The 21734-nt window shown below is 43.6% G+C and overlaps 1 protein-coding gene across 1 annotated transcript in view; it reads left to right on the top strand.

Moving 5' to 3' along the window:
• CELF2 (CUGBP Elav-like family member 2) overlaps positions 1–21734 on the top strand; it is a 504997-nt gene that overhangs the window by 85363 nt on the left and 397900 nt on the right. The gene's annotated exons all lie outside the window — the stretch shown is intronic.

The following is a 21734-nucleotide window of genomic DNA, read 5'->3' as shown; positions in this document are numbered from 1 at the left end:
GAGAGGCAGACAGAGAGAGAGATGGGGAAGCAGGCTCCCCGCTGAGCAGAGAGCCCGATGCGGGACTCGATCCCAGGACCCTGGGACCATGACCTGAGCCGAAGGCAGAGGCTCAACCCATGGAGCCACCCAGGAGCCCCTCCATCCCCCTTTTGACTGTTCCTTTGAGACAAAGCTGTTGAGATTCAGCTGTCACTCAACCTGGTATTCCTTAGGTGAGCCTTCCATAAACAAGTTCGAGCATCAGTATGTTAGAACCCTCACTAAACCTTTCAAAATCCAAAATGCTGGCAAAGTCCTGACCGAGGGGCTGCCCTCCTGATACTTATACTTCCTGGCAGGTAAGACTGTTGTGAGGAGATACACAAGCAACAGTCTGACAACTGGAAGGAGCAAGCTCGGAACATTTCTCTGCATTAAAGAAGTAAATGAATAGCGTGCCGACATTATTTATAAGTTGTTTGCAGCATGCCAAACCAGGAGCTGTCACGGAAGTTGCATTTCTAGACAGGGTGGGATTGGGGGTGCGGTGGGGGGTACAGATTTTTGTCTGGGTGTCAGAACTTCCTGAATTTGCAGTTTAGAACAGGTGCCTTGGCAGCCTCTCTTAAGCCTTAAACTCCCTGTCGCCAGGTCGAAAATAACTGGGGACTGGCAGAAGCCTAGAGCTGTTCCTTCCCAGATTTGTGGCATTGTTATTCTTTTCTAAACGCCACTTGTGGAATATTTAATGCCAATCCAACTTGCAAAGCCATCTGATATGAACACATCATTCCGTAAGCATTTCTGACAGTGAGTGTCACTACGCATCTTTTTTATCACCCTCCCTTTTACAAGGTATCACAGATAGCACGCCAAGTTCAGCTGTGATTAATAGGTCTCTCTCACCATTGACTTCACTGGGCTCCAGTCTACTAAGAAAAATGTGGCTGCTGATAAATCTCGTGTGATAAGAGCTGCATTATGTAAGCAGGTTGGGCAGACGTTTCGGCGCATATTATGATGACAGTGCGGTAGTTTGCAAAGTTCAATGGAATCGACAAGGCCTCTTGTTCCATTGATTTTCTGGGCTTCTGTTGGAGTGAGAATAACAAGCACTTTGAGTACAGAAGCCATGTGTGCACATAATAGAGATTAGATCGTGTGGCTGCTTGTATGTATTTTTTCAAGCCACTTCCAGAATACGGTACACACTTGAAAAGGAATAACTTTCTTATAGGCATCCTTTTATTTTATATCTTCAAAATTAATATAGCATAGCTCCAGGTAGAACATGAAGCTGAAAAATTAAAAATGGTCTCCGAAGGTCCTTGGAGCAAAGTCGGAACACAGTGACCCTCCGGCTGGGCATGCAGGAGACTGCTGGGCATGTCAGGTTGTCTATGTGCGTAAGATTTATGGATGAAATGACACAGTATTTGGGTTACTAAATTTCTAAATGACAAGAGATTTAGATGGTGAACAGACTACCTCGGGTTTGATGGGAGCATAAAGAACATTCCTTCAAGGCATGACTTGCTCACTGGAAGCATTCCGAAGGAAATTTAATTGTGCACACGGGGCGTTAAGGGGCATGGAGGAGGCTTTCCAGCGGATTGAAGTCTGGGAAAAAAAGTTGGGGGAGCAGTTTCATGTCAACGCATCGCTCGCAAGCACAGCTAAAAAGGATCGCTTGGTTACAGAGCAGCGTGCGATCGTAAGGAGTAGTGAGATACAGGAACCCCAGTGTTGATGAATTTCACACGCGGAGGGCGAGGTCTTCTACGTTAAAGGCCTCTGCCAGTAGCTCTCATGTGTGTCCCATGAACGCATGGCTCAAGCTGCACAGACAAGCCTGCATTCGCCAAACGTGAATTTTTTCATGCCTCCCCACCTTTGCTGAAGTGGTTCTCTGGGCCTGAAACACTCTTTTTTGCTTCTGGTGATCTCCTGCTTCTCCTTTAAGGTCCAGAACAAATAGTCATGGCCACCTCTCCTCAGAGCTACTGAATTGCTCTTCTCTGAAATCCACTAACTCATTCTACTTACCTCTTTTATGACCAGTTCATTGTTATTGATCTTCAGCATGGTCTGCCCTCCCCCTGCTCTCCCCCATAGATTATGACCTTCTTGGGGCACTGAGTCCCCGGTGACTTTCACCTCTTTATTTCTGCCTTGCCCAAGCAGACCACAGACTCGGTGAGTGCTTACTCAGTGATTGAAGGACTCTGTGCCCAGAGAGAAGAAACACCAGCCAGTCAGAGGGACAGCCCATCACCCTCTATTGTATTTCTTATCTGGTCCAAGCATGTAAAACTCTTAATGTAAAACCTTCTCTGACGAAGAAAGCAGAAAAGGGTTGTAGAATTTAAAATCCTCTAATATAAGATGTTCATGTGGGCAGATCCAACAGAGAAGAAAGTAAGCCTGAGGGATTTTCACTCTGAAATCCATGGATTTGCTTTCTTGTTGTTTTCACCTCTTTCCAGTAATTCCATGTGATAGAAGCATTTTGCAGGGGTTAATCTACACGTAATGAAGTTTCAAAGAAATCATATACTGTACTGTACTCACGGAGCCCTGGGGTTTTTCTTTTTTAGGCAGCGTGGTACAAAACAGTGATAAATAAGCTGATGTTTATCACTGTAGGTAATACTTTTTTTTTTTTTTTTGCCATCCCCAAAGCAAGTGTGTATTATTGTGTGTAGTTTCTTCATTAAGATCAGAGGTTTTGCACATCAGCCAGCAGAACTCGAAAACCAGAGACATGCAAGATCTAGGTGACAAGTTTTATTTCCAAAGACCTCCTGTGGTCTCTATCCCATGACAACCTGACCTTTGCTTTCTCATAAGAGTAATGATCCATGTCCGGATCTAGCCCGCATTTAAGCACTGATCTGTAGAACCTGCTTCTACCACCTCCAACCATGGACCTCCCTTCCAAGAAAGCACAGAGCCCCCCTCCCCTCTGGATTTGTAGCGGAACGGTAACACTAGAGAGCTCCCCAGAGTCATATGACTCAAATCATGGTTCTGATTCCGAGAAAAGTCAATAGCCCATCTGGACTGCGCAGTAATTCCTTGTTGAGTGTAGCGTCCCTTCTTGTGCACGACATAGTTGGGGAGGTTACAGGAGAACAGCCCTACACAATGGTCAGTCAACCTTTTACTTAATTGTCCAGCCTAAAATCAGAAATATGCAGATTCCTGACACATAAAGACTGGGGTTGGGGTGCCTGGTTGATGGCTCAGTTAGTTAAGTGTCCAGCTCTTTCAGCTCAGGTCATGATGTCGAAGATCAAGTCCCACATATGACTCTGAGCTCAGCGCAGAGTCTGCTTGACATTCTCTCCCTCTCCCTCTGCCCCTCCATTCTCTCTCTCTCTCTCTCTCTCACACACACACACACACACACACACTCTCTCTCTCTCTACAACAAAATAGATAAAATCTCTGAAAAAAAAAAATTTAAAGAATAGGATCCAAGAGATGAAGAGGACTTGTGGGTGTAGTTAATTCTTATGACTCTCTTCTCTCCCATTTCAAAATGAGAGTAAAATTAATAGTGCAAAGGAATGAGGTAATGACATACCCAGATGGAAGGGCACCCAGTCATCTGTTCTCCCAACTTCTAGAAATCAGTGGTATTTCCATAGATCTTTATATCTACACCCGAGGTGTGCAGGGCTGTATTGTCCTTACCACGCAGAGTGAAGCACGGAGGAGGGACCACACATTTGGAGGTGGAGGACATGGAACCACACGTCCCTCTGCCACTCCCCAGCTGCATGATCCTAGACCAACTTATCAGACTGGTGAGCTCCATGGAACGTCAGGGAAAAATCACTTTGGAAACTAAAACGCATAATACAGCATTTGGTGGTTCATTATTCCAGCTAAGCCTTGAAAATAGGGCTTTATAATTTTCCGGATTTTTCAATCCAGTCTGATTAACATGAATGTGATTTCATTTACTGTTTGTCCACTTGTTGAAAGCATTTGTCCTGAAGCCTTACGTTCCTCTCTGCCTTGGAAGGGAGGATGCTTCCTGGGAGAGGTGAACTCGGGTTTTGGTAGCAATCCACAGTAGAAAAGAGAGGACAGTGATTAGAAAAGAGAGAGAGAGTAGGACAGCTCAAGGCTTAGAGTGATTTTTCTCTTTTGTTTAAAATTACTTCCAGAAGAGGGGCGCCTGGGTGGCTCAGTGGGTTATAAAGCCTCTGCCTTCAGCTCAGGTCATGATCCCGGGGTCCTGGGATCGAGCCCCACATCGGGCTCTCTGCTCAGCGGGGAGCCTGCTTCCTCCTCTCTCTTTGCCTGCTTCTCTGCCTACGTGTCATCTCTGTCTGTAAAATGAATAAATAAAATCTTAAAAAAAAAAAAAAAGAAAGAAAGCCAGCCGTGACAAAACCCAGAAGCTTTATCTTTCATCATGATAGCAATAATAATAATGGTAGTAATAATGGGCAAATTGTACTGAATTTCTTCTATGGGCCAGATGCAGTACCAAGTTCTTAAATACATCAGCTCATGTAATTCCATTCCTACACCAACCCTGGGAGGTATGGATCCTACACCCCATTTTTCAAATGAGCCAACAGCAGCTCAGATCGTTGACGTCACTTGCATGGCCTTTAAGAAGCAGAGCTGGGACTTCAGCCCACATCTGACCCCGGGCTTCTCTTCACGCCACGGCGCTGTGCTGCTCCTTCTGTGTTCATTAGCTAGAGGAGCTGGATGGATGGATGGCTTTAGAGGGCTCCAGGCCTTAAGGTCAAACAACCTCTGGCTTCGTATCTCAGTTCTGTCACTTATTACCTCTGTGGTCTTGGAAGAGTCTGTTAATCACTCCGAGCCCTGTTGTTTCATCTGTAAAGTGTTGTTAATATGGGGCCTCCGAACCTCACAGGATCGCTGGGACAACCAGATGACATGATGCGTATTGAGTGCTAGACAGACGCGGGGTCTGCTTACGACCCTTCCTGCTTGGAGTGCTGTCACTCGCAAGGCTTATTCCTAAAATCACATTTGTCTTAAAACTTTCATATTACTGTAAGACATGGACATTTATCAAGTAGTACAAGCAATGATAGGCAATAAAATCCTTCATTTAATTAGAACCCAAATAAATAGAAACTCTTAATTAGCTACATTGTTTTTGTTGTTTTCTTGAACACTGCTTTTGAGAGCAAGAAACAGTAAGAAAATAAGTGAAAAGCATGGATTTGCTAAAAATCCTGAACGGCTTTTAAGATTTTTCTGGGGTCACAGCCAAAAGACCATTAGAGCAAAAAGTTTCTGTAGGGATCACAGACATCAAGTCACTTGTCCCAAGTCACTTCCCTGATGAGAGCCTGCCGCCCAGACTCCTGGGGCTCTTTCTGTCACATCTCTCCTGAATGTCTCTCTGTACTTCCCCTGTCCTTGGTCTGATGTTGTGCACACTTGTGTTCAGAGTGTGAGCTCCCCAGATCTTCTCCAGCCATGCGGGAAGGCACACCTGTCCATTCCTGGGGACTGTGCTCATTCTCAGTGAAATGACTGTTTTTGTTTTGATTTTTTTTTTAAGATTTTATTTATTTATTTGACAGACAGAGATCACAAGTAGGCAGAGAGGCAGGCAGAGAGAGAGAGAGGAAGGGAAGCAGGCTCCCTGCTGAGCAGAGAACCCAATGTGGGGCTCAATCCCAGGACCCTGGGATCATGACCTGAGCTGAAAGCAGAGACTTTAACCCACTGACCACCCAGGCGCCCCAAAATGACTACTTTTTAAAAGACTTTCAGCCACAAAGGCTAGAAATAGAAATTGCAAGTTATCAACATGACCCGTTTTCCTGAACTGTCTCATGAATGGGTTTTTTTTCTTGTTGTTATTAGCCTTAGATAGTACTGGGAAAATCAGTTTGCACGGTAACCTGAACTTCCTGGGGGCACAGACTGAACTTGAACTGGACATTTCCTCTGACCCACTGCCAGCCTCTTCATATGGCCCCAATTCATGGGAAAACTGCCAATGTCACTCCTAAGTCTTATTTATCATTGTTACGCAGCACTAGAGAAGATCCGAGGCACACAAAGATGATTTTTATTGTTTTGGTCCAAGGTGAGCACAGGAAAATGTGCTTGTCAACAAGGCGTAGGTCTCGTCAGGACCCCCTCTCAGGTGGAGGAAGTAGCGCTTGAGAGAACGGAGCAAGGGCCACAAAGCCACACGTGGCTGTCACTTTCGTGGTCCTCCTTTTCTTACGATTGTTTCCTCTTGATTGTTTTCCTTCTAACGCTGACTCCTTTGGGACATCCTGGACAGCGTGAGAACAGAACATTCACACGTTCTGCTTTCAAGCGGGGATTAGAATTAACTGCCCTTTAAATACAGCAACAAATTAATCCAGCCCGAATCCCAATGAGCGAGGTCAGTGAAATTCTCCTTACTTCACAGATGCAGGGCATTTCCCACAGAGACACACGAGAGGGTAAATTACTTGCTCAAGGCCACACAGCAAGTTACTGAATGGCTTGGAAGCAATTACACATATAGAAAGATCTTAATTATTTGAGCCCTAAGATGATAGAAGTATCGTGTTATCCGAGGCATCCGACAGTTACTCCACAGTCCGAATGGTTGCCATATCAACTGGACGAGATTGGGAGCGACCAGCCGAAACCCCAGAGTTGGGCAGGAGCAGAATGCAAGATTTATAAGAGAAGCTACCATTGCATTCTTGCATCTGTCCATAGAACTTCAAACCCCAGCCTGGCTTGACTGTGCAGGTGCCCGGAGCAAACCGAGTCTGGGAAGGTCAGCACTGAGAGCTCTTCCTGCCCTCCAGAATCCAAGTTCTTGGACTGGAATGACCAGTGATGAATGTGAGTCAGAGCCATAAAGATAATTTTAACAAAATAAAATGTTTTTGACCTGATTCTCATGGGGCAAAAAAGTCCCAGTGATAGATTATTCGTTTGGGGCCCAGAAGAATTGGAGGGAATCTCGGAAGTTCACCTTTTGGGGCCAGAGGCCAAAATTTGCAGCTCAAAGAGGAGGTATGATGGGAGCCTGAAAATGGATTATAAAAAGCCAAATAGAATAAAATGGGGATCTAAGTATGGGAGTTGGTAACATGTTACCGGATTTCCGGAGATGAGTCTTCTTACCAGGTCCATAGCACCAACACGAAGGCCTTAATGTAGTGGGTAAAATTGTTAAGCTTTGCTATTGTAAGTAGCCCAGCTGCACCGTGAGATTCTAAGAGTAACTTGATTTTGCTGGTGTTATTCTAAAGCGGGTCCTCTCTGTGAAAGCCACAGATACATGGGGCAGTTTAAAAGATAACATGAAGGGGCACCTGGGTGGCTCAGTCAGTTGAGCATCTGCCTTCTGCTCAAGTCATGATCCCAGGGTCCTGGGATCAAGCCCCGCATCAGGCTCGCTGCTCAGCAGGAATCTGCTTCTCCTTCTCCCTCGGCTGCTCCCCCTACTTGTGCTCGCTCTCACTCTCTGTATTCAATAAATAAAGTCTTTAAAGAAAAAAAAAAAGATTACATGAAAATTCCTCTATCATAGAGACCCTCAGAGCTACTGGTTTTTGTCCTCAATAGTCAATCATACTAATAGGTTTGGGTTATAGGCAGTTAGTATTGAAAGCTTGTCTGAATTTAGGAAAGCATTGGATAACTACAAAGAGTAATTTACTGTGATTAACTATAAAATGTGCCCCCTGAAAAATAAATTTGTATTAAAGATAGGCAGCCTGTCGGGCACCATGTGTGTAAATGGCACTAAGCCAATCCCCAGATTCACAATGCATGCCACCTTGTGGCAAATGCTCTCCTTCTATCCCCTGGTGCACCCCGTCTGATGACGGATCCACTGGAAATCTAACATGATTTCATTCTCTCTTTATCATCTGAAAAGCGTCTGTTCATGGAGAAACCCAACGCTGTATTTTTAGAGAATTTCTTCTCCATTGTTCACACCTGTAGTCTCTGGGCAAGATTGTGAAGTAGAAGTACCAATAATAGCTAACGTTTAATTGAGAATTGAGTGCTAGTTGCTACACGCCTGGCACTGTGCTGGGTGTACTGATATCGGATAGCACGTGAAATCCCCCCAGGAGGCCAGATTTAGCCACATTTTACACACAAGGATGCTGAGGCGCACAGAGGAGGAAACCCGCTCAAGGTCACATGCTTACAGGGAACAGAACCGAGACTTGGACCCCGGCGTTCGGACTTTTGACCCACATTACTGTGCCACCTCCTGATGTCCTTCATGGACTCACCCAGTAATGCTGTTTTCCTAGGAAAGAGTTATTGGTCATCTCGATGTGAATCTGACAGTATTACCCACCTGACGCATTTTCATCTTAGCTGTAATTACAAAATTGGAAACTTAGTTTCCAATCCAAGAAAAGTCAGCTTGGGGGATTTCTCCTCTTGATGGTGGTGGTGTAACAGGCGCCCGATTTGGGCTCTTGTCTGACAAAACAATAAGAGAAAAGGGACAAGATGTATTTAAGAAGTAGAGTAAAAAATTAAATATATTTTTGAAAAAAAAACCCACAAATTTGCAGGGTACTGGACACCAAACGATGAAGTATCCATAGTGGTCCTTAAGAAATGAGACAAATGATGTGAGTTCTCAGTCGCCCTAGTTGACTGTCATGAGGGCGTTTCAGGCCATGGTCAGAGCTTGGGGAGGGGAGTAGAACCGGGGACTCCCTGAGTTGAGGACACAGAGCTGAGAGCCTCAGAAAACTGGCATGGCTGGAGTTCCCATGAGTCTTGGCGAATAGAGAGCTACACAGAGAAAAAGCTCCAGACACCTCCGGAAGGTCCCTCTGGAGTAGTCCCCCGAGTATGGTCAGTTTACGGACGTGAAGAAGCTACTAGAGGCTGAGGGCAGAGCCAGCTGAAAGGATTAGAGGCAATAATGCCTGGACCTCGGGCTGAGAATAGTGCCTGATTCCATCAGCCACGCAAGAAGACCTCAAGATTCGCAGGGCAATGGCTCCAGCACACCGAAGGGTCTTGTCTTAATAATAGGGCGTAGTAAGTCATTCATCAAGCGAGACCTAACTATCTGCTGCCTAGAAGAAACACACTGCCAATGTAAAAATATAAACAGAGTCCAAGGAAAAGATTAGAAAGGTGTGCCCTGTGTATTGGGTTGAAGAATGGCCGCCTCCCCCAAATTCACATTCACCCAGAATCTTATGCATCTAATATGCAAATGGAGTCTTTGCAATCATCATTAGTGACAATGAGAGCATGCTGGGGGAGGGTGACTCCTAAACCCAGTTTGACTGGTGTCCTAACAAGAGGAGGAGAGGTGACGCAGAAACAGGGGTGCTTCCGGGAAAGAAGACACGGGACAGCAGACAGAGACTTGAATGACGGTGCTGTAAGCCAAGGCATGCCGAAGCTTGGCGACAGCCCGCAGAAGCTAGGAAGAGACAAGAGCTTCTCCCCTAGAACCTCAGAGGGGGGAAGCACAGCCCTGCCACCACCTTGACCTCAAACTTCTGGACTCCAGAACTGCGAGGAAACACATTTCTGTTGTTTTAATCCACCCAGTTTCTGGTAATTAGTTACAGAAGTCCTAAGAAAGTAACAGATACTTTGGTAGGGGGGTACTGTCCTAAGAAAGTAACAGATACTTGGTCAAGAATCCAAGTATTGTTATCACTAACAATTTGGAAGTGGCTTTGGAATTAGATAATTAGTAGAGGCTGCCATGAATTTGGAGGTGTGTGATTTAAAAAAAAAAAAAAAAAAGCTTAGATTGCCTTGAAGAGATTGTTGGTAAATATTCGGATGTTTGAGGTGATTCTGGTGAAGGCTTACAGGGACATGAAGGCCATGGTGAAGGAAGCGTCTGTCACGGACAACGCATGTGTCATCACAAACAGGATGTCCGTAGACATTAGCGTTCAGGCGATCCTGGTGAGGCCTCAGAACAGACATGTTACTGGATGCCAGAGGAAAACCAATCCTTGTCGTGAAGCAGCAGAAAGCTTGGCTGAATTGCATCATAAGGCTTGGTAGAAAGTAGAACACAGAAGCATTGAACCTGAATGTCTAGCTGAGGAGACGGCACGCAAAGTGTGGAAAGTGTGGCCTGGTTTCTCCCCGTTGCTAAGAGTAAAATGAGAGGAGAGGGGGAAAAAACCAAAAAAACAAATTGGGGAGGAACTTTTAAGCAAAAAGAAGCAGAACTTGCTGCCTGGGGAAATTATGCGGCTCTCCATAGTGTATTCTGGGAACAAGGGCAGAGGGGTGGCCGCACAGACCTTTGCTGAAGGGATCCGCTGTGTGAGTCATGGGTTCAGTCAGTCACCTCGGCAGATTCCAGGAATAGAGATGAGTTGTCAAGGAAGGATCTGTAGAAGTTCTTGCCGTGCAGTGGTGTGGCTCCCCAAGACAGACACGGAAGACCAACAGGGTTTCTGCGAGCATGATATCAGCAAAAACCCTTGCAGTTTGGACAGAAGGGGATAAAAGCAGGGTGAAAAGGCGAAGGCTGTCCGATTTCTGGGATTCTAGGAGCAGGAAAGGGCTGATGGAACCACTCAGCTACAAACTTGCCCTCCTTTTCAATAAAATGAAAGAAGGGTTCTGAGGATTGAGCTACAGATGGAGAGGGAAGAGAGGCAGACCCCAGGGAGGGGTTCCTGGGGTCTCCGTGAACTCAGAGGCAGGGGTTGATGGCATCTCTGCCAGCCCAGAGAGCTAGGAACTGGCTCAGCCGTGGTGGACCCAGAAGATGGATCAAGCTTCAAAGAATTAGTCTCAGACTCTGAAACCCAGTAGAACTTGCGCTGGTGGGTTGCACACGTGTTCAGACCATCAGCTCCTTCATTCCTTCAATTTCTCTCTCCCCTCCCCCTCTGGAATGGAGGTGTCTATCTTATGTCTGCCCACAATGGTGCTTCCGAAGCGGGTAACTTATTTTCGAGTATCGCATGCCCACACATGGCCAGGAATTTTCCCAGGATGTACCATACCCACAATCTCACCCGTATCTAATTTAGATGCTTTATATAATGATATTTGGGACATTTTGGAAGTGATGATGTTTAGATAAGATTTTGAATTCAAAGTTAATGCTGTCGGTGGGGGGATAGGCTAGATGGGTGATGGGGACTAAGGTGAGCACTTGTGATGAGCACTGGGTGTTGAATGTTAAGTGATAAATCACTAAATTCTATTCCTAAAACTAATATCGCACCGCATGGTAACTAATTAGAATTTACAAACCTGAAACATTAAATAAAAATAAAGTTAATGCTGAGACGGGTTACGACTTTGGAGGATGTTGACATCAAGTGAATATATTTTGCGTGTGGTATGAATGTGAATTTCGGGGGTCTGGACAGCAGACTGTACTGGGTGGAGTAGTGTCCCTCCAAAATCATGCCCACTCAGAATATGACTTTGTGTGGAAATAGGGTCTTCGCAGATGTAACTAGGTAAGAAGAGAACATTCTGGATTAATGTGAGTGCTAAATCCAATATGGCTGTTGTTGTCCTATAAAAAGAAGAGAGGGGAAAATAAAAGAGGAGGAGACAAAGAGACACAGACACACGCAGTAAGATGGACATGGGACAGTAGATGCAGAGGGACACCAAGGATTGTTGGCAGCTAAGAGAAGCTGGAAGAGGCAAGGAAAGGTTCTTTCCTGGAGCCTTCAGAGGGAGCATGGCCCTGCGGACGTCTTGATTTTGAACATCTAGCCTCCAGAAGTGTGAGAGAGCAAATACTGGTTGTTTTAAGCTACTCATTTCCTAGTATTTTGTTACAGCTCTCTTAAGAAAAGAATACATCATGGTTACACGAATCAAAAGAAAGTTGGAATGGCTTTATGAATAATGACAATGTAGCTTTTAGAGCAAAGACTATTACCAGACACAAAGAGGGCCATTTGGTAATGACAAAGAGATCCGTTCATCAGTGCATCGAGAGGAGATAGAAGTCCTGAACTTTTATGCATCTAAAAACAGAGATTCAAAATACAGGAAGCATGGGGCGCCTGGGTGGCTCTGTGGGTTAAAGCCTCTGCCTTTGGCTCAGGTCATGATCCCAGGGTCCTAGGATCGAGCCCCATATTGGGCTCTCTGCTCAGCAGGGAGCCTGCTTCCCCCTCTCTCTCTGCCTGCCTCTCTGCCTACTTGTGATCTCTCTCTGTCAAATAAATAAATAAAATCTTAAAAACAAAATACAGGAAGCACACACTAGGAGAGGAGCAGACAGTCCGGCAACAGTCAGAGATTTTTAGCACTCCTGTCTCAATCACTGATGGAACATGCCGACAGGCAGTCAGCAAGAGCATAAAAGATTTGAGCAACACTTGAACCAAATTGACCTCATCGACATTTATAGAACATTACGCACAACAAACCGAATTCATATTCTTTTCAAGTGCGTGTGGAACATTTAACAAAATAGACCACGTTCTGGCCCGTGAAACAAGTCTCAATGAGTTTAAAAGTATTCACATGGCAGAGAGTAGACCCTGGAACCAAACAGAATTGAATTAGAAATCGATCATAGAAAATCTCTATATATTTGAAAACAACATACTTTTGAAGAGTCCAGCATACTTCAGAACAACACACACTGTCGTGCTTCTGATGTATCCGGTAAATCACATGGAAAATCGGTAAACATTTTGGGTTGAAGAAACACAGAAACACAGCATATCAGTATCTGTGCGATGTCACTAAGGCAGTTTTATGGGGAGCTTTTAAACCCTTATATTGGAAACAAAAGTCTCAAATCAATGACTTCAGTTTCCACATTAAGAAACTAGGAAAAGAAGAGCTAATTAAGCACAAAAGATATAGAAGAAAGGAAACAGTAAAGGTGAGAAGGAACAGAGAAAATTAATGAAACCAAATGCCAGTTCTTTGAGAAGATTGATAAAATGACTAAACCTCTACCTAGACTGATTAAGGGGAAAAACACGATTTACTAATATTTAAAAAAAAAAAAAGAAAAAAAAAAGGAACCATGAGCCATTGGAGATTCTCCAGCTATTTTCAAGGATAATAAGGGAAAATATAAACAACTTAATGCCAGTAATAAAAAATTAGATTAGAGGCTGATAAGCCTTTTCCATAAAGGGCCAGATAGTAAAAACAAAAAAAACAAAACAAAACAAAAATTAGGCTTTGAAGACCACACGTGGTCTGTCACATATTTTCAATTAAAAAAAAAATTTTTTTTTTAAAAACACTTTTAGGGTAAAGGCTACGTACGGACCAACTGCTGACTTAGAGAAAGTGCCTATATTCCTTGAAAGACAAATTGCTGAAGAAGAAATAAAATACCTGAATAGCCCTACGTCTAGTAAGAAATTGAATTTGTAGTTGAACAATTTCTCACAAAGAAAACTCCAGGCCCAGAGAGGCTCATTGGTAAATTCTACCAAATAGTTCAGGAAAAAATAATACAGTTCTACACAAACTCTTCCAGAAAAGCAAAGCTCAGCCTGTGAGACCAGTGTCAGCCTGTTACCAAAACCAGAAGAAGATGCCGCAGGAAAGTTACAGGTCAATATCCGTGTGAATATAGATGCAAAAATCCTAAACAAAATTTGAGCATATTGAATCCATAACATGTGAAAAGGAAAATTCATGATGTCCATGGAGGTTTTATGGCAAGAATGCAACATTTGGGAATCAATTACTGTAATTCACCATATTAACAATCTGAAAAGAACAACCCGCCAATCATCTGACACTCGCAGAGAAGGATCTGACAGAACTCAACATTCATTCCTGAGAAAAAGGCTCAGCAAAATGGGGACAGACAGGAACTTCCTCAATCTGTTATGAAAAATTCTCTGCTGTTGTCATCCTTAACAGGGAAAGACTTAATGGTTTGCATCTGAGATCAAGGACAAGACAGCGTCTGCCTCTTCCTTTTCATTCGACATTATCCTGGTTCTGGCCAGTGCAAGCAGCAAGGCTGTGGTATAAAGTGTACAATGAAAGTCACCAATACTGAAAGAGAAGTACAGTGTCTAGTCAAAACTAGCATGATTGCCTATTTAGAAAATTATTCAGAATTTATAAAAACAAAAAGCTGTTAGCACTACTAATAAGCTTCACAAATTGGCAGAATATAAGATCTATATATACTAGAAAATTGTAGTTCTGTTTACTACGATACAATCAAAAATATTAAGAGCTTGGGAAGAAATGGGACAAAAGATGAAAATCTGATCGCTGAAACCACAAAACTGTGGAAACTTAGAGAAGACCTAAATACATGGTAGGGCACGTTGACTCATGGTTCAGAAGAATCACAGTCGTTACGATGGCAATCCTCTCCGAATGGATCTATAGATTTAATGCAATATCAATTAATATACCAGCAGGCTTTTCTTGTAGAAATTGACTAAAATGCATGGGGAAATGCAGAGGGCCTAAAATAACCAAAATAACTGTGAAAAAGAAGAACAAATTTGGAAGGCTAACACTACGTGATTTCAAGACTTATTATCAAGCTGTAGTAATCAAAACAGTGTGATATTGATACAAAATTAGACAAACAGATAAAGAGAACAAAATAGAGAACCCATAAAGGGACCTATACATATACAGAAACCAGATTTATAACAAGGATGCAAAGGGGAAATGGTAGGTTTTTTCCAGCATATGGTTCTGTACCAATTAGACATCCACATGCAATAAACAGACTTTGATCTTTGTGCCAGATTAAAAGAATTAACCCCAAATGCTACAGGGCTAAATCCAAAACTTAAAACTATAAAACTTTTAGGAGGAAAACATTGGAGGAACTCTGTGGTTTTGGGTAGGCAAAGATTCTTAGATACAACTCTGAAAAGAATAACCTAAAAGTTGGTAAATTGGACTTCATTTTTTAAAAAAATCTTCTTTTTGAGAGAAGCTATTAAGAAAATGAAAAGAGAAGTTACAAAGAGAAACATTTGTAAATTATAGATGAAGAACCTAAAAACTCAACAATAAGAAAAAAAACATTATTTTAAATGTTGGGTAGAAGATTTGAACAAGCATGTTTCCAAAGAAATATATAGATGTCATAAATTTTTTTAAAGATTTTATTTATTTATGTATGACAGAAAGAGATAGCAAGAGAGGGAACACAAGCACAGGGGAGCTGGAGTGGGAGAAGCAGTCTCCCTGATGCGGGGCTTGATCCCAAGACTGGGATCATGACCTGAGCTGAAGGCAGAGGCTTAACCCACTGAGCTACCCAGGTGCCCCTAGAAGATATATAGATGTCAAATAAGCACGTGAAAAGATTGTCAACATCATTAATTATTAGAGAAATGTAAATTAAATCCACAGTGAACTACCACTAAACATCTATTAGAATAAGCATATTTTTATTTATTTTTTTAAAGATTTTATTTATTTATTTAACAGACAGAGATCACAAGTAGGCAGAGAGATAGGCAGAGGGAGAGTGGGGAGCAGGCTCCCCACTGAGCAGAGAGCCGGATGCAGGGCTTGATCCCAGGACCCTGGGATCATGACCTGAGCCGAAGGCGGAGGCTTAACCCACTGAGCCACCCACGCACCCCATAGAATAAGCATATTTTTAAAAAAGACTTATATTTATTTGAGAGAGAGAGGGCAGGAATAGGGAGGAGGAACAGAGGGAGAGGGAGAAGTAGGCTCCATGCTGAGTAGGGAGCCAGATGTGGAACTCAATCCCAGGACCCCTGGGATCATGACCTGAGTTGAAGGCAGATGCTTAACAGGCTGAGTATCCAGGCACTCCTAGAATAAATATATTTAAAAAGACTGATCCTACCGAATCATGGTGAGAGAAGTACGGGACCTATTGGATGCTCTTGTACACTAATGGTGGGAATGTAAAATGCTCCCACCACTCAGAAAAACTGTTTGGGGATTTCCTTAAAAGTTAAATATACACCTACCGTGTAACGTAGCCATTCTGCTCCTAGATGTTTGCCTCAGAGATCGGAAAGCACACAATTTCTGTACAAAGATGTGTCCATGAATGTTTATAGCCACTTTATTTGTACGAGTCAAAAGATGGAAACAGCCCACATGTCCACCAAGAAGAGAATGGAGAAACAAACCATGGCCTATTCGTACGGTGGCATGGTACTTAGCAGTCAAAGGAAGGAACCAACGATATCTACTACAACATGTGCGGATCTCAGAGTGACTATGCTGTGGTAAAGAAACCAAAGCAAAAAAAAAAAAAAAAAGTAATGCTGTATGATTGTATTTATATGAAATTCTAGGAAATGCGAATGAGTGTAGAGTGGGAGAAAGCAGATCAGTGGTGATTTGGGAATAGGGGGTGTGGGAGGAAGGGCGTACAGCGGGGTGGAAGGGAACTCTTGGGGTTGATGAGTACGTCCAGTAACTTAACTGTGGCAATGATTTCATGAATGTATGTGCATGTCGAATTTTAGCAAATCCTACACTGGAAGTATATTGCGTTTACTGTGTATCAGTTATACCTTGGGAAAGCAAAGGAGGAAGAGGAGCAGAAAGGGAGGGAAGGAAGGAAGAAAAGGAGGAGAGGACGGGAGGAAATGTCAACTTTTAGAGAAGTGGTCTTGGAGGTTAGGTTAGTGGAAGGAAAGTGGAAGTCTCCTTAAGGCTGCCCCATATCATTTACTAATCTGAGTCAGACTGGCCCCGAGCCACGCGTGTAAAGCTAAGTGACATTCTCCACGGAGATGTTCGCTCAGGTGGTTCTATTCACGCATACTTTCACAGCTTCTCTGTGATAGTGTTTGAACGCCAGGGCTCTGCCGGTGCGCTGTCCCAGAAACATCCAGCCTTTCTCCTCCCGGGATGTTAGAGGGAAAAGTGAATGCCGGCCACAGTTGTGGTTTAAGACTCATTTATTATTATTATTATTATTATTATTATTATAAATACCTCCTTACTTTCTTCTTAACCCTTACCCAGAGAATTCTATTAATTAGAAAATTTTCCAATAAACAAAATGATTTGTGAAAATAGTCCTTTTAAAACGAGTGAAAGATTGATCACATTCCTTACCAAAGTAGGGTTCCCAGAGGGCCCCTTAAAATGGCAAAGTTTCCTGAGGGCATCTAAACGTGATTCAGTACATTAAAAATCGACTTTTGCACATATTTCAGGAACCTAACTTCGTCCTCTCAAGCCAGGTTGCCCAAGTGAATGAGTTTTTTAATAAGCTGCCCTTTCTTTGGCTGGGCCTCTTTGGGACATGGATGTCCACCCTGTATTCCCCTCACCCTCTCCTGGAAGCCCTTGGTGGAACCTGGAAGGTGGCAGAGAGTGGTGCCTTGTGTGCTGCTGAGCTTTCTTGCAGAGGACCCTCTGGATCTCTAGCGCCCCTGCCGGATGGGAAGCCCCCTACGCGGCCACTGGGGAAGTGACCTAGGCTCATTGTCATACTGTCCCATGCAGCCAGTCCCAGGTCCGTGCACACCTAGAGACCGTGAGCAACGTGCTGGGAATGTGGGTGGACGTTGCCCGGCCGTGGGTACAGGAAGTGTCCCTTCCACGGCAGGCAGGTGTCGCGAGTGGGATGCGAGCATGCACAGTGCCTGCTGCCCCATCTCAGACCCCAGGCTGTAGCCTTCCCCAAGGAGCAGGGACAGAGGGCTGGTGCCCAGCTCCTGCCACCTTCTAGAAGATTCTGCAATCAGCTTGAGCACCGTGGAGGGCCCTGACACCGCCTCTCTCCAGAAAGCTAAACGCCCTGCTGTTGCCCTGGAAATGCCTCCTCACTCACAGGGACCTCCGGTCAGCTGGACAACCCTTTAAAAAAAAACAAATTTTGTTTGTAAGCCTGAACTATGCCCACCACTCTCCTTCCTGCACGGCCACTGCTTATCAGACTATGGATCGCCTCCAGGCCTGCTTCTACGCCTTTCCATGCTCACATGGACTCGTGGAACTTCCTGTTCCATGTTTGCTTTTAACATCAACAGCAAAAAATGCAACCTATATTTTGCAACTTATTCTTTTTATAATTCAGCACGCCTTGGGAGTCTATGCGTTTTAGACCACAGGAAGCTGCCTTGTTTTTTCTAATGGCTCCGTAGCTATTCCACAATGGGGATGTCCTGCAGTATAGCCAGTACTGTGTTTGTGGTGTTGAGATGGTTTTGGTTGCAGACACAGCGATAATGAATGGCCCATCAATGCATTCCTGTGCATATAAGCATTTATGGATACCCAGAAGGAGCTTAAGCTGACCTTTAACCCTAGACCTGACCTATTTGATGTCCCCTTTCAATACCTCTAATGCATATGGGTCTTCTTCATGGAAAATGTATCTGAGAACCAGATCTCTGAGTAAAGTTGGGAGTGAAACTTTTTCTTAAATCTCTGTTTCCCTCATTTGGGCCATTAGGTTAGATAGAGATTCCACCCCCCCACCACCAAGGTTGTCCTCCTACTTTTGGTGTCTTTTGACCAATTGATTGGTCAATTGGTCATGAATTCTTTTGTTATCTTGTTTTAACTGTTTATTTTAGAGTTGAACAAGCCTGGGTTCAAATTTACTTGACTTCTCTGAGACTCAGCTTCCTCATCTGAAAAATGGGCTTATTAATAACAGACAGTTGTGGAGAATGAGAGAAAGTTTATGGAAGTGCTAAGCAAAGTGATTGAAGCATAGGAAGCCATAGTAATGGATGACTGCTGCGGAATAAATGAGAAGCTCCACGATATAAATTGCATCCGAATCTACTTCAGTATTTTGAATATGGAGAGTATTTTTAACAGGAGCAGTTTCTCTGTATTAGCATCTCTGATACTGATGGTCTGTCTTCTGGATTGTACTTATAAGCCCCATACACTACTGCACATGCCTGTGTTAGGCTTATATTAATTGCCGTTAAGATTCCGTCTATGTTGAGTGTTAGATAATCCAAGGAAAAGGACCTTAAAAGATGCCCCATTCCAACCCCCCGTGAGCAGGTGTGTAGACCTTCTCTAACAGGGACTTTCCCAGGACAACTCATTCAACCAGATAAGTGGTGAAAATATCCTTAATTTCCGGAGTTGTATTACCTAATTTTCTTCTATCTTCAAAGTCATCCGGGTGATTAATTTTCAATTATACCCAACATAAATGGGAAAGACCTGAGGAAAAAAAAAAACAAACCCTCTTCATTGATCCAACATATTCAACTTAGTAAGCATGTTCTTTACGGCCACTCTCTGATCTGGACACTGGTGACAGAGATGGACAAGAGAGATCATCTCTGGCCTCATAGGCTTACATTCTAGGAGGGGAGCTGGTGATCAGGTCGAGTTGAGTTGGGGTCCAGATTTATAAGGAGGTAACATTTCTCTGGTCCCAGTGAGGCCCTGATTCCTACTCTGCTGATTCGGACAATCCATGAGTTACTAAACCAAGGGACAGGTTTGTCACAATCCAAGGACTTCATTTTGGCATGGCATAGCCCGGACACTGTATAAATATGCAGCAAATAAACAAAGAGACAGTGTTCCGTAATACAGACCTAGAGAATGCCTCTTTCTAACACAAGTGATTTTTTTCCCCAAAAAATCTTGAACCAGAAAGCATACTCTAAAAATGTGGCACTTCTTTTTTTTTTTTTTTCATTTCTTAAAGGACACACACGCGTGCGCACGTGTACATGCGTGAACATACACACACACAGACAACTCAAAGGGAAAATCCTTTCATGGCTTGCAGCAGGCCCTGGGAGATTTAAATACTGAAACCTCCAATTTGTACCAATAATTCATATACAGCTATATGGGGTGAAAAAGGTTAATGATGGAATTTTTTTAAAAGTATGTTCCATTGACTATAAATGGCAGATCTGACAGTTAAAATGAAAATTGTTCCAGAAGAAACTTTAGTCAAACTAATTATTCGAGACGTTATAAGGATGTATAATTATATTCTTCACCTTTTAAAAAAAAAGTTTTATTACAAATGTGCTTTTAAAGAACAAGTAGAAATAAAAGCTGTAATTGTTCTTAATTATAGCTAACTGTAATTGCACTCAATTGCAATAGCTGAGTATCACCAGTGGCTAAAGAAATCCTGGCATACAGAAAGTACACCCACATTCATGAGATGAGGTATAGTTTTATGAACATTCTGTTATCTGTAATTTAGCTCTTTTACTGTTGATTCCATTTCTGTTGGTTTTATTTTATTTATTTTTTTAGTGATTGTAGAGATATAATTGTCATCTATGAATGTGTTGAAGGTTGGAGATTTCGTCTGGGATGGGTTCAGAATGCCTATTGCCACCGAAAAAGCACATTTGCGATTGTTAAATGAGAGATTTGGACGTGACCCATCGTGGTTGAATACACAGATTTGAATTTTCTGAGGTAGTGATGAATACTGCATTTAATTTACCCAGGCAGAGTCCAAGAAGCGACCGGGAAAACCAGAAGGATCGAAAATAGCATTAACTATCCCTTTGCGGACAGCCCTGGAGTCGTGTTATTTTGAATGGGTGTATTTTGAATGGGTGAATTTGAGAAGGCAAAAGGGTCCCCTGGATGAGAAATTTCATCTCGCCCCTTTCTCTGTGCCCAGGACTCAGACTGAATTCTGGGTTTCTGGCCAGACCTCTGATGTCCGTGCCAGCCTTTACAGTCAGAAGGGCTGAGCCCCCTCACTTGACTATTTTGACGTGAACTCTGGAACCTCTTGGAGCCCCACTCGACTGGTCTGGGAGATGAGGGGTAATAGCACAGTCCTGTTCGTCACTGAGGACTGTCTCAGGGAGTAGACTGAAAATAAATAAGTATACTCTTGGAGAGAAGAACTGAGTTCTTTAGTTTCAGCATTTTATTATGTGTTTATGGCCACTGTACTGGACAGTGAAAAAACAAACAAAAAAAATAAGATTCCCTCAAATCATATCAGCGCAGTATTTATCACCTTTCCATTTCCATGGACGGCTGTCATGAGCTTTTAACACTATAGCCAGAATCAACGTTGATAGAATTTCGGGTTTTTTTTTTATCTCCCCCTCTTTTTTTTTTTTTCATTAAAAAAGGGGAAGTAGGGGCTCAGTGCATTGGGCTGAGCCTCATTCCCCACTGCAGAGTGGAGGCCAGGTCCACGGATGGACATAGAAGCCCTTTGAAGGTTATTCATTTGGCGGAGGTCATGGTGCCAAATAGGAGCGTATCGGTCTCTTATACTTCTGGATGGTGGGTGGAAACCAGCAAGGCTCCAGGTCCTGGGTCCCAGCCTGTGTTCCGCAGAGCCCTCCTGCAGCCAGTACCTGGCAGGACCTTCAGGTCTCAGCTGTAAATGGGTGGGAAGTAATCGGAGTCTTCTCCAATCTCAAACAGCCCAGGAGTCAGGAGGTGGTATAACCATCTCTACGCTTTTATCATTCTGTCGCTTCATCCCTCCTACAGTTTGACTGTGGATGTCAGAAACCACCACCTTCTCCCTCTTGTCTCCTGCCCCGTGACCCCATGGGTCTTCGGTCCTCCGCCCCCTTCCGCCAGGCCAGAGCCCATCTCTAGCAGGAGCAGCCCTGCAAGTTCTCACATGCAGCTCAGCCGAGCAGTGGTTTTTGAATTTAGGATCCTGGAAAGGGCAGCATCTATAAAACAAAGTATCCTTCCTCTGCGGAACTCTGGTTCATCAGCCAAGACTTCAGCGTTGTTATGCTGTTGAATTCTCTCTGGATCTGTTATTCCCAGAAACTTTGAAGGGGATCATCAGGGATGAAGCCAGATGCTACTTACAAGCAGGAATTTCTTCGTGCAAG

Source organism: Mustela erminea, chromosome 6 (genome assembly GCF_009829155.1).
Source record: "Mustela erminea isolate mMusErm1 chromosome 6, mMusErm1.Pri, whole genome shotgun sequence".
Taxonomy (NCBI): domain Eukaryota; kingdom Metazoa; phylum Chordata; class Mammalia; order Carnivora; family Mustelidae; genus Mustela; species Mustela erminea.
This window is presented reverse-complemented; position numbering and strand designations above follow the sequence as displayed.